Source organism: Triturus cristatus, chromosome 6 (genome assembly GCF_964204655.1).
Source record: "Triturus cristatus chromosome 6, aTriCri1.1, whole genome shotgun sequence".
NCBI classification, from domain to species: domain Eukaryota; kingdom Metazoa; phylum Chordata; class Amphibia; order Caudata; family Salamandridae; genus Triturus; species Triturus cristatus.
In genome coordinates, this window is record NC_140589.1 from 451,271,458 (window position 1) to 451,284,368 (window position 12,911).

General features: G+C 44.9%; 1 protein-coding gene across 1 annotated transcript in view; it reads left to right on the forward strand.

Moving 5' to 3' along the window:
- Window positions 1-686: 686 nt before the first annotated feature.
- The window catches only part of BEND6 (BEN domain containing 6), a 281,971-nt gene continuing 269,746 nt past the window's right edge, over window positions 687-12,911 (forward strand). The window contains exon 1 of the mRNA XM_085609193.1: window positions 687-778. The gene's annotated coding sequence lies outside the window, so the exon portion shown is untranslated. The remainder of the gene's footprint in view (window positions 779-12,911) is intronic.

Here is a 12,911-nt window from a genome sequence, read left to right on the forward strand (position 1 = left end):
CTAGCATTGAGGCAGATGGTGCCCTTGGTGCAAAAAAGGGAGAAAGTATCCAGTATCTCATTTTCTTTCAGAAAGAGGCTGGACTTGTTTCAAGATTGCATTGATGGTCAGACATGGTGGGGAAGGGTTGAGAGAAGAGGAGATCGCCGGCTTCTCAGGGATACAGCCATCATTAGTGCAGCAGGTGGAGTGCATTCGGACCCACAGCACCCAAATTATGGGGAGTAGTGTTTTGGTCAATTCTGTTCTTGTTTGATGCTGTTGCTTTTTTATTATAAGTCCGACATTTAGTGTGGATTCCAAGCTACCGAAAAGCACCCCTAAATGATCTCACGGTCCCCGCGCCATGCGATCATCCCTCTGACACCCCAAATCCTTGCCATATAATTTTGGAGGGGGCCCAACTTCCCAAACATGTGCATAGGAGGGGCTCAGAGAAAAAAGGTTTAAAGACCTCTGCTCTATGCTGTACTTCCAAACCAGTCACTCCTAAGCGCTCTCCTCACTGCCTGTATTTTAAATGGGCACTGGCGCAAAATGCGTGTGAGCGCTGGGATTTCTCAACAGCCCCCTTTGGAGGAGGGAGAACACCTTGTTCTTCTTGGTGCAGCCATGACAATGTTTACGAGACTTAGAGCGCCCCCTGGTGCCGCCGCTGTAGATCTATGTGCTTTCCTGCAGGATTCTGCAGCTTTCCCCGAACCCCGCCATTGCAGAAGGCAGCAGCAGCGTTCAGTCTAGAGCTGCACAAGGGGCTCCACCCCGGCATATCGAATCTGTAAGTACAGGCATTTTCATTCAGATCCCCTTTCGTTCAGCAGGGCATTGTACGTGTCCTTTTTGCGCTTAACGGTTCTAAGTACAAGGGTCATTTGTTTCCCCACACGCGGTATATTGTTTGTGCATTTTATTGTCAGCTCTATTGTGCCCAGTCTCTACGTCAGTTGGTTTTGAGAGTGCTGCGGGTTTGTAATTCGGTGCTGACAATGGGTGCAGTATTCTGCAGTTTTCATATGCAGATGATGTCAAAAATGGCACCCAAACACCAGTCGTGGAATAGAACACCGTACCCGCTGCAGGTCTGAACTGCGCGTGCCACTCGCCTCTTTACCAGGAGGGGTTGTTTTTAGCTGCAGAATACCACAGCGCTCCGCTGCGCCCCCAACTAAACCAAAATGCGTTTTAAATTTGCTGGGTAAGTGAGGACATCTATAAATGCAATAAGAAGTTTTTTATTTCAGTGCTACTGTCACTTTTGTAATATATCTATCACTCACGACAATGATTAAACATGGTGTGTTAATCTATTCAAGTAGATACATCTTATGTATGCCTACACAATTTAACGTGATGAAGCACATTTTACTTTAAAAAGAAACAGCCGTGTTAATGGACAGTTCCGGCTTCGCTCGTCCACGTGCACTTCATGTGTGTGTGTGTGTGTGCGTGTGTGTGATCCCTTGCAATATACAGCTATAAAATATGCATAGGAATCAACCTCACATGAAAAGTGATTTTTTTCCCCGAAATCTTTTATAATATGTATTTCCTGGGCATAATGCCTTTTTTAAACACTTGTGCCCAGATTTACTACGGCCTTATGTTACCGTGGCGTCACGGAAGGCAACACAAGCCCTTAAATCAGATGTATTAAAAGCCACCTTGCGCGGCTCCGTGTGGCTTAGTAATTCTAGAGTAATACACGACAGGGCTAGTCGCTGCCTTGGGGTACTCTGCGTTGGGAAGGCTTCCATGGGTGGGGTGTGGACGTTCCTACCCATCCACCTATGGAATTTGGCGCATTCCCTGCTTTACTAAGACTAGTCAACCTGGGAATGTGTCAACATGCTACGTCACCCCAGCAGAGGCATGACAATGAGAACTATGCTGATCTCTCCTTGTTATTTCCTCTTTGCACACATAGAAAAAGGAAAATGCTTCTGAGGATTGATTTTGTGCAGGAAGGTATCCCTTCCTGCACAAAAACAATCCTGCCTGTAACGCAGGCGCCCATGCACCATGGCGCAAGGGTGCCTGCATTGGCGCTAGGCAGCGCCTAGTGCGCCAGCGCAGAAAGCAGGAATGTGCCGTATCTTAGTAAATATGGTGCATTCCTGCTGTCTCCATTTGATGCAGCACAGCACAGCAAGTTGTCTTGCTATGTTACATTGCACCAAATGCTACCAAATCTGGGCCGTTTTAACTAACATAACAGTGATGATATGTCACCTGGCAAGGAAGTGGGAAATTCAAAATTTATAGACGAGAGGAAATAAGCATTGACAATGAAATACAATAGACCTGGGCATTTTAATAGTAAAACAAACGTTTTCATTAGAGAGTGTACGTATGTGGATGGGTGAACGGATGAAGGCTCAAAAGTGTCAATAGCTGGATGCATCAGCAGGTGCACAGATTGATAAATGAGTGAATGGATAATTAATGCTCGAGTGAGTTAATGGGTGCATTCATTAACGGGAGAATGTATGAGTGAATAAGTGAATGCATAAATAGATTCAGACAGGTTATAGCACTCTTACAGACTAAGTGAGGCCTCATGCAGCAGTAGAGAAAATTACAAAAATGCCAGAAATTAGCAATGATATGCCAGTGTAAGCATTATACAGGCATGTGCACCATCATGCTAAAAATGACTAGAGTGTCTTAATAATTACTACTATTAAGTATGCTCAGGTCTGAACTACTCAGTAAATCTTATTGACTGTCATATTTGCACTTTTGCTGGGACGGGAATGTCCCTTTAATTGGGTACATTCGAGTTTTTCTGATTGAGTGCCCAATTGTGTGTTTTTGATTTTTCTGCCTGGTGTGATGCTATTCTAGTTTGTGCTTAGAGACCAAAAGCTGTCCTATTAACAGGCAGGAGGACTACTGTCCCTGTCATGGGTTTAGCTCAGAGTGGTGGTGGTAGCGTCCCATATTTTGTGAATCCACTTGTGGACAGTTTTGCTTCAATTTGCTTACCCAGCTAGTGCTAGCATCCTAAGTGTATGTTGTGTGTGCATATGTGTATAGAAAGCGTGGTACATGCATGGTGTATGTGAGTGAACCTATTTATGGCGGCCCCCTTAATTTAGATTCAGGTTTTTATTGTGATCATGAAGTGTGCGAGGTACTTCCTGGAAATTCCAAACGGAAATGGATTGTTGATTTTGGCTAATTACTACAAAGCAAGGTGGTGAAGGTCTTATAAACCTAAATTAAAGGGGCCGCCATGTATATGTCCATATTGGAGAGAGACCCTACTACCTCATCCTATCAAGGGCACTTCGGTTTGGCCAGATGCCTTTAATTAAAAAGCCGAGAACAAAGCAGTGCCTTCGTTATATCAGGAAAAGAAGCTTACATTTTATCTGCCACTCGTGAAAATCTTCGCGAGGAATGGAGCCAATTGTATTCACTCCGCTCGTACCTACTTAGCATGATGTCAAACAAATTGATAAATGGGGAAGTGATATCATTTTGGTCCTGAGGAAGGTGGTTGGTATTTTTAGTTACCACTGAAACGGGTCGACGAGTGATTGGCGCCGCAATCTACAGCACACTGGTAGTTTTGCACATGTGAAATGAATACATATAAAACTAGTGATGTATTTAGTTGATATGTCTGCTGAAGAAGACAGATTGTTCTGTCTACGAATGTTTCCCTTGTAAATTTTATGTACAGTTCTTTTAATGTTTTTTTAATATGTGATGATTTTATGAGGAGAAATTTGTTTTGTATTGATCAATAGAATATAATATATTAAAAACCATGTATTTTCTCTAAAACCCGTTTGGTAGAAAAGTGTATCTGTCAGAAACTTAATGGTGGTTGATTGAGGCGTTTTATGAGTGTGAGTAGTGTGCATTCTTAAAGCACTGGTACCCACTGAAATGTTGTTTCCCTGTTCGTTTGAAACTAGTCCCTTTGGTGTTTGAGGGGCTACTCTCTTTTTTATTATTATTATAATTGTACATGTTACTCATTATATATGACATCAGTTGAGAGGTCATTAATAATGCCATTAATTACATATTTTAACATGTTATCAGTGATATAATGTGTGTGTCATGAGCAGTGCATGACAGGGGTGCAAATCAAGGTTAGCTTACCAATAATAACAGTTGAATTTCATTGATATGTAGGTTTTATTTTGTAACCATGCCTTCACTCTATCTGTTTTTTTCAGTGAATTTCTGATATTATGTTACATTTTAGTTATATTGTTTTATATGTTGGCCCTCTGGCTTCTCTGCTTCCTCCGGTTTCCGCTCGGCGGTTTCTCTTGTTTGTTTCTTACGGCCTTCTGTATGGTACGGCGGTGGTGGGCTGGGGGTCTCTGTGGGCCTTCCTGCACTTGCTTTGGCCTTTGTGCTGCCTGGGCTCTTTCTGTGGCTTGGTTGGGCCTGCGGGTCTTCCTGCGTGGGCGGGTTGCTTGGCTCCGGTCCTGGCTTCCTGGTTCCTTTGCGTTTGTTGCCCTGTTTTTTGGCTGTTTCTTGGCTCCTGTCTGGCGTTTAGTGGGTTCGGGCCTGGTGGGTTTCTGGCCTGGGGGCTGTGCGCCCTGAGGCTTTTTTCCGCTACTCCTGCCCTTGCTGCGGGCTTGGCCGGGGTGTTGGGTGCCTGTGCGATTCTCCGCTGTGTTGGCGCGTGTTTTTTTCTGGCCTCTGTCGTTCGGCGGGTTCTTGCCCGGTTCTCTCCTGGTTTGGGGGCGGTCGGGGGTTCCCGTTCCCTGGGCTTACGCCCTGCCTTGTTTTCCCTTCCTTTGGGGTTGGGGGTTTTGGGGTTGTGGCCGGTGGCCCTGTCCCCTCCCTTGCTGGTTCTGTTCGGTTCCAGCTTGTTGGTTTCCGGTCTTTGTTGGCCTCTCTGTTGTTTAGTCCACTGCTGGTTCTTTCTGGGGGCTTCTCTGGCTTGTGGTCTTTTGGGTTGGCTTCTTCTGCCCCTGCTGGTATGGGTTTGGTGTCCGTCCTGGTTGGGCTGGCGGCCCCCTTCCCTATGGGGTTTTTTGGCCTCCAGCGAGGTTGGGTGGGCTTCCTCCTCTGTCCTCTCTGGGGGCTGGGTCGTTTGGTTTGCTGGGTTGGGCCGGTTTCTGGCCTGTGCTTCCCTCCTTCCTTCTGTTTTTTTCTTGGTTGTCTCCAGTCCTTGTTTGGTCCCTGGTGTCCGGTTCTGGTTGGCGGGCCGGTTGCTTCCTCCAGTCCCCCTTTCCCTCCTTCTTGGTGCTCCCTTGGGTTGCTGCTTTGTTGTGGCTTCCTGGGTGTGCTTGTGGGTTCGGAAGTCCGGTATTCTGCTTTGGTAGTCTCCACTTTGTTATGAATGGGACGAGGACATAAGGGACCTGGGGGTAATGCTCTATTACTTACCGGTAATCTTCATTACTCCGGGTCCAGTTGTCCTCGTCCCATTCATACTTCCCTCCCTCCCGCCCGGGCGGCCGGCTGTCCTGTCTGGGCTTGGTTGTACATGCGGGATACTGGGTAAGTACTGCTTATGTACTCCCGGTGGGAGGGGCAGTATTAGGGTCCCAGCATTCCTTTTGTTTTTTTCTGTCGGGAGATGGTCATCTCCACTTTGTTACGAATGGGATGAGGACAACGGGACCCGGAGTAATGAAGATTACCGGTAAGTAATAGAGCATTTCTAGTGTTTTCTTTGGTCCTAGTGAAGAACGTGTTTTTTAAAGCTTTTTTGTAGCCACCCTGAATCTGCAGTTTTTGTAATTTTGGAATTTTACAATGTTTTTGTATCGTAACAACTTTATAGGAAAATTATTTTCCAAATAAATGTTTTAAGCTCTCAAACAAGTTCTTATATTTTTTTCATATGATGATTCATTGTGGATATCAAGACCAAGTCCTGCTCCTTCCCCTATCGGTCCAGTCATCTCCTGTAAATAACAAAAGGGTTGTAAAAAGTACCTGAATGTAAGAGGGAAATGGGGAAAGAGTGGGCAAGGAAACAGAGAGAAGGGGGGGGGGAGAGAGAGACAGAGAGAGAGAAATAGAGAGACACACACACTTGCAGATCTGTTGATGGAAAACTCCGATTGCAAAGCACAGTGTTGTTGTCCAATATTCAAGGGGTTAATAACCATATAAAGTTCGCAGCTGGAGTGTCACTCAAAAGACAAAGTACAACGGAAAGATGCTGCACCTCCAGTAAGAAGGAAGTCTGGAAGTAGTAAGACAAAACTAACTACAACTGGACAAACAAGATATTGGAATAATAACGGCTTGGTAAACTTGGGTAACAAGATGGGGTATAACAACAAAGGTCAGGGTAGAAGTAGACCAAGTGTGAACTAAAGCATAAGGGAAGTTCTAATAACAACCACTGATGCAAACAGTTGGCTTCTGCAAAGGTCTGTATGCTTTATCGACTTCTAGTGACCCATAAGTGACACTGCTAGGATGAGTTCTCATACAATTGGTGCAATGTTACTGACTCCTTGCCCTTTCTAAGAGTGGTAATATTTTCCATTCAACTATTGTCTATCTTCAAGTTTGATGTATTCAGGGTCTTTTCAATGATACTGTGTATGGTGACCTGACAGTGCCCCACCCCTCAAATGATCCCCTTTCCGTAGGGTTTGGGCTTGGAAGGAAACCTGATCATGAAATGAGAATTATTTATTGATAACTTGATAGCTCTGTACCATTCCCTGAAGGAAGAGCTTACATGAATTAGGTGCTTCTTTCTGAAGAGCTAAAATGGATAGGGGTCTTCTGACAGGTTTAACTTCTCCTCTTTGATAAGATAACCTGTGAGGCAGTGCCTCTTTTTTGTGTGTGACAGTGCCTCTTTTTGTGTGGCCAGTCCCATTTTTTCTGGACTGATGCTGCTGGTTCCTGAACTAACTCTGCACAGTTGGGCAATGCAGTCCAAGCCCCAGTGTATGTGGCTGACCCCTAAAACATGGTAACCTTGGCTAATCCCCAAATGACATATTTAGCTTTCCAATGAGGCCACAGTATATGATACAGGGAAATACACCAATAACATGTTGAGGTTAAATGTCACATGTGCTATCCACTAGGCTGACAAAGAAACATGGTTTGAGGCCCACCTGTTTTCTGATTCCTACAGCTTTTAAACCTGCAGATGAACCTGCCAAAATAACCCTTTTTGACAGGAAAGACCTCTACTTTTAAATATTGAATAAGGCACTCCAAATAAGACCCTGCAGCCCACAAAGTAGGGTGCCTAGTGTTTAAAAGTGGTATATGCAAGTATTTAGTGCTGGTATTAAACGACAAAGACTAGCAATTTTCACTGAAAAAGGTCAGTAGCTGTCCTATGTGAAAAGCTAAATTTCTGAATAAAATCATAACTCTGTTATCATTGGTTTGGGACAAGCTACCGGAATAATTCCACCACTATTTTTGTTTGTTAAACATCAAATTTAGTGGTGAAGTCAGATTATAAATAAATATTTAGGAAAAGTAACTTTTAAAAAGTCTGATTTTGTCTGCCGGCGTGTGATCCCTGCCAGTGCATCACCAAATGAAATTAAAAATTTCTCCCAGAGCAGAGACTGTCTTAATCGTTCTGCCTGGAAGGCCTGGGTGTGAGGTGTGTGACTCCTATCAAATCAGGACGGGCAACTGGGGAGGGTTCAGGAACTTCATTCATTTGAAAGGGACATAGGTGTGACTTGCCCATTCATACATAAGTGTAAAGGGAGACCTGGGGAAGACAACGCATAATCCCCTGGGCCCTCTGTAGCCAGCTTGGCAATAGCCCAATGGATGGAGGAGCCAGCCCAGGAACCAGTTTGGTACTTGAATGAATGGATTAATGAATATAAGCTTTATAAAGCGCGAACTTAGCCCAGGGGCGTCAAGGTGCACATTCGAGGAGGATTGGACTGCTCATTTGTCAAAAAGCACCCCAGGCTGGCTCAGCAACAGCCTCCAAAGGCAAAAAAGTCCTGTCATCTTGGAGTTGCCTCAGAATACTACACTGTGGGATAGTTTGTAGTAAGGCACACAGGAAATGCTGCAAAAGTGAGAAGGGTCCAGGCATCACCCCCATCCACTGGCTAATGCATCCTACAAAAGTGCCATCTCACCCACAGCTTACCAGAACATATCTGGACCTGAGGAAGAACAGAACAGGACCTCCTATCTATGACCTTTATGGAGACCTGAAGGGCTGGACCTGCTCCCACTCAGACCCAGGACAAAGAAATGGACTCCACAGCTCAGTTGGCTGACCTCCTCTGTGGATACAGGGACACAATCTGCAAAAGATCTTTTTCCTGAAGTGACAAGTTCACTAGTACCAACTGCCTAGAGTGACCCTTCTGATGCCCCCTACTAGAGTGTGTCTTGACCCTTAAGTGCTGTTCCTGAGGTCTTGGGACCCATAGAAGCGACCCAGAGGAGCTGCTCAACAAACCCAATTTGTAATTCTAAGACTTCCAGAGCATCAGCAGGACCTCATGGCAAAGATGCAATTTTTTCAGATTAAGCTTAAAGCTTGCTCTGTTGGAGGGTTTTGAGCTCCGTAAAAAAGAATATGTCAAATGGTAAAATCTTTGATTGGGGTGAACTTGCTTAGTTGATCTGACCCATGTTCCATTGCGGTCAGCCTGAAATTGAGCACAGGTCACTGTGGACCACTTCCGTAGACTCATTGGCTGTTCAGAATGAACCAGTCAGAACTCAGTTTCAGGAAAAATTTGAACACCTTTCAATATTAGTCTCTATTTGGATGGTCATTGAGTCCTGTGGCTGGTGTGTTCCTTTTAGCACTGGAAGACCCGGTGGGTAGCCATGCGCTATGAAAATTCCACACAATAGAATAGAACTTGGTGCTTTTTGGTGCTATTTGTTTCTTAAAACTTTAAAAATTCAAATCTGTGGTTGCCCTTATTGGATTCTTTCGTTTTAGTGCCATCTGGAAGTGAGGTCTACATAAGGCACTGGATTTTGGCATTCACTTGTGGATGCATGGCCAGTGACCTGGTGCAAAAAACTGTCAGCTGCCAGTTGTTTCTGTTTGTTGATTGCCTAATCTGTAGACCTGACCCTAGGCTGAGGATAGACTTCTGACATGGGAGGCAGAGTGGTCCTCATAACCTTGTTGGCCACTGTGGCACTGTTCGCTTACTGGGATGCATCTATGAGCAGATTAGGGTTAGTCGTATCACAGGCGAGGTCTGCAGGTGAGGAGAAGAGTTCCCAATGGACAGGATAAGTGGCTAGGGCAGATGTTGACAGACGGGTCCTGGTTCGTTCTGGAAGGCATAGAACAGGCATATGCAAATACAGAGGCAGTAAATTGTCCTTGTTCTATTGTCTGAGCAGGGAAGTCCATCAAGGGATTGATTAATCTCCCCTAGCTCGCAGCTGGGAGGCTGCGTAGAAAATCTGCCTCTTCTGCATATTCACCCAAGATTTTTTGCCTTTTTCTGGACCCTAGTATTGCTGAACTTAGAACTCTGTGCACTTTTACTCCTGCTAAACAGGACCAAGGTGCATATTCAACCTCTTCAAACATGATCACATTGGCTTACCCCTGATTGACTTAATTAACTTGCCAACAAGTCCCTAATGCATGGTGTAGTAATTGCAGCAAAGACCTGGCAGTTAAATGCCACCTGTAAACTACAGCACCTATTTTGCCATTCACAGAGTGTCCCTGGAAGGCATGGTTTTAGACCTACCTGTGTATCCTGACTGCAGCAGCCTAAAACCCAAGGTCAACCCTGTTGTGCTGCCAACAGGGTAGGGTGCCTAACATTTGAAAGTGGAACAAGTGCAAAATTAAAGCTGGCATGTTCCTGCTGCGATTGCCCCCCAAAAGCTATTTTCATTGGCAGAGCTCTAGCTGAATCCTAGAAAATGTCTAAGTACATATTACAAATGAATCTGTAACATTAACTGGAAACAGTACAAAGTAATTCAAAGATCATTTTTAAAATTTTCTAAAAATCAAACATAAAGGTAAAGTCAGATTTTTTTAAAATAAATCTTTTTATTAACAGTCATCGACTTCAGATAAACATATGGCACATTACAATAGTGTAGATATTCCAGCTCAGGCACATACAAAGTGGGCAATGACATAGCACTGTGTACACTGTGGGACCAGTTAAGGCGAAGGCATGTCTTCCGGGGCTATGTGCAGTGGCGGGGTACAGATATTGCCTCTGTAGCAGTTCCAGGGTCCCCATATCCAGGTCAATTTCCTGGGGCATCCTCGGGCCACATAGACTGTCTTTTCACGGAACATACACCAGTCCATGTTAATCTTCCAATCTTTCAGCGCTGGAGGGACGGCTGCCCCCCAAGCCTGGGCTATGTTCCTTTTAGTGACCATAAAGCCAAGATTGGCCCATTGTGTTTGGCCTACATTCAAGTCAGTAGGTTCCCATATATTGAGCAAACCCCTACGCGCCTCTGGGAGCAGGGGGATTCCCAGAACATTCCCCACCACTCTATGAATCACACTCCAGTAGGACTGGACAAGTGAGCACTCCCAGATGATGTGAAGGAATGTTCCCAGCTGGCCACACCGCCTACAACAGTCTCCCGTGGGCGCCCTTCCCATCAACACTAGTCTAGGTCCCGTCATGTATATTCTGTGTAGGATTTTTAGTTGAACCAGTCGCAGTCTTGTGGGGATAGCCACCACCCTGGGAGAGGAAACAGCCTCCTGCCAGTCTTCGTCGCCCAGCTGAATACCGTCCGCCACCCATTTTTGTCGAAGCTGTGTGAGAGGGTCCTCCATTTTATGTATTAATTTATTATAAATCAGAGAGATGGACTTCTCTGGGAGGTACCCATCTAATATCCTACTTTCCAGTGGAGAGGATTCAGGAGGGGAAGAGCCCTTGGGGAAGGCCGAGCGCAGGGCATGCCATATTTGTCTGTAGCGAAAGTGTTCTGAGTCGGCTAGGTCATGTTGCTCCTGCAGGGAAGTGAATGTTTTTATGTCCCCCTTTTCCCACACGTCCTGGACGCGGCAGAGACCTACCATGTCCCACTTGTCAAAACCCTTTGTCTGCCATAGGTGTCCTAGCTTTGCGGAGTCCCACGAGGGGGTGGCCAATGTCAATCTACCCTCCCAACCCAGTGATCTAGTGGCAGTGTGCCAGACAGTTATCGATTGTCCAGTAGGGCCAGATAGTGCAGGTCGAGTAGGTTTGGAATACAGTGTTCTGTTGTAGTTCCCACCCGGGAGCAGCCACCTGTCCATTTGATAGCCAGGATCATCAGGGGTTCCATAAGTGCAATGATTAATGGCGGCCAGGTGGGCAGCCCAATAATATTTCTTAATGTCCAGGAGGGCAATACCTCCATTGTACCATTTCCAAATCAATTTGCTGAGGGGAATGCTTGGATGTCCGTTCCACAAAAGCTCCAGCTGAAGTCGTTCAATCTCTCTAAAATAAGCGAGGGAGACTGCTTCTAGTGAGTTTTGCAGGGCGTAAAGGAAGCGGGGGAGGGACATCATTTAAAAAAGTGCGGCCCTCCCCAAAAGGGAAAGAGGGAGAGTTCTCCAACTGGCGATATCTCGCTGCAGACGGTAAAGAGGGGGGAGAAGATGGTAAAGTCAGATCTTTAATAAATAGTTTGGAAAAGTAACTTTTCGAAAGTTACCTTTCACCTGCTCAAACAACTAGTGGCTAATTAGTCTTAGCCTGATGACGACTGGTGCTACATCTTAATGACATGTGAAAACGGCTCCCACAGCAGAGCCAATAGCATGGGTGTTGGGAGGTATTTTTCTACCCCTTGCAGCAAGACCAGTTAAGGTGGACCCAGGATTTTCATTAACTTGTAAAAGTTCTGCCCTTGCATAAGTAAATGTAAGGTGAGGTCTGGAAAAGGCAAACTTTTGTTCACCCAAACAGCCTGTCCGTGAACCCAGTGGGTGGCAACGTGCCCACAGAACCAGTTCTGAATGACCACAGAGGAGGGTGTTATTTTATTGTGTGGCCTATATATAATTTTTGGGATAAATGGGTACCCGTGGCCTACTGGGGGCACCCACGAAAAAATTCAGGCCCTGGCACAGTGAAGGTAGTTTTTCGCATATAAGTGTGCCCATAGCCTGTTTGGAAAAAAATAGGATACATTTCTCAGTAGTGTCAGACACTCCATTAAACATCTTGAGTATTTAATAACTGCTCTTTCAGAACGTATGGCTTCTGAGCATATTTAAGTGAAAATTATCCTTTAAAATACTCTATTTGGCCTCATTTCAGTGGAATTTTATACAATATTATACCATTCTACTTTCTAAGATCACCAATCACCACAGGGCAAAAACTGCCTAGCAAGCATAGACCAGTCCAGCGACAAAAATGCCAAAAAAGAAACACGTAAAACCAGGAAACGTTGTTATTAATAATCTTCACAGTCCTATCAAAACACAGGAAAGAGCCTAAGATACTGAAATCAAGTTGCTCACTGAGTTAAGCAAATTCTGAATTATTTGTGATTACTAATTACAACCCCAGTTACATCAGTGGGTTTAGATTGTGTTGCAGGGATCTGTGTTTAACCTGCAGGTCACAGGTTTCAATTCAAGCAAAATAGCATAAGGTTTAGCAATCCTAGTTCAGAGATAGAGATATGTATGCATATGTATCTGTGTGTGCGTGTTTGCGCTTGTGTGTGCGTATGTGTGTTTGGGGGGGTGTTTACACAAGCAGATCACAACTTCAGATAACTCAGGTCTTTGTTGCACCTGCTGATGACATATGTAGCCTGCACCTCACGTTTGAATCTGACCAGTAACAAATTTGCCTTACATCCTTCTACAGTTGACCAAAGAAGTGAATTTGATTTGGGAATTGGTTATGAATGTTTTTTCATCAGTAGAAAATTACTGATGTTTGAAGAGCTTGATATGCTGGAAGCAGGACTGACTGTGTTAAGCTCCATGCTCCCTGTGAAAT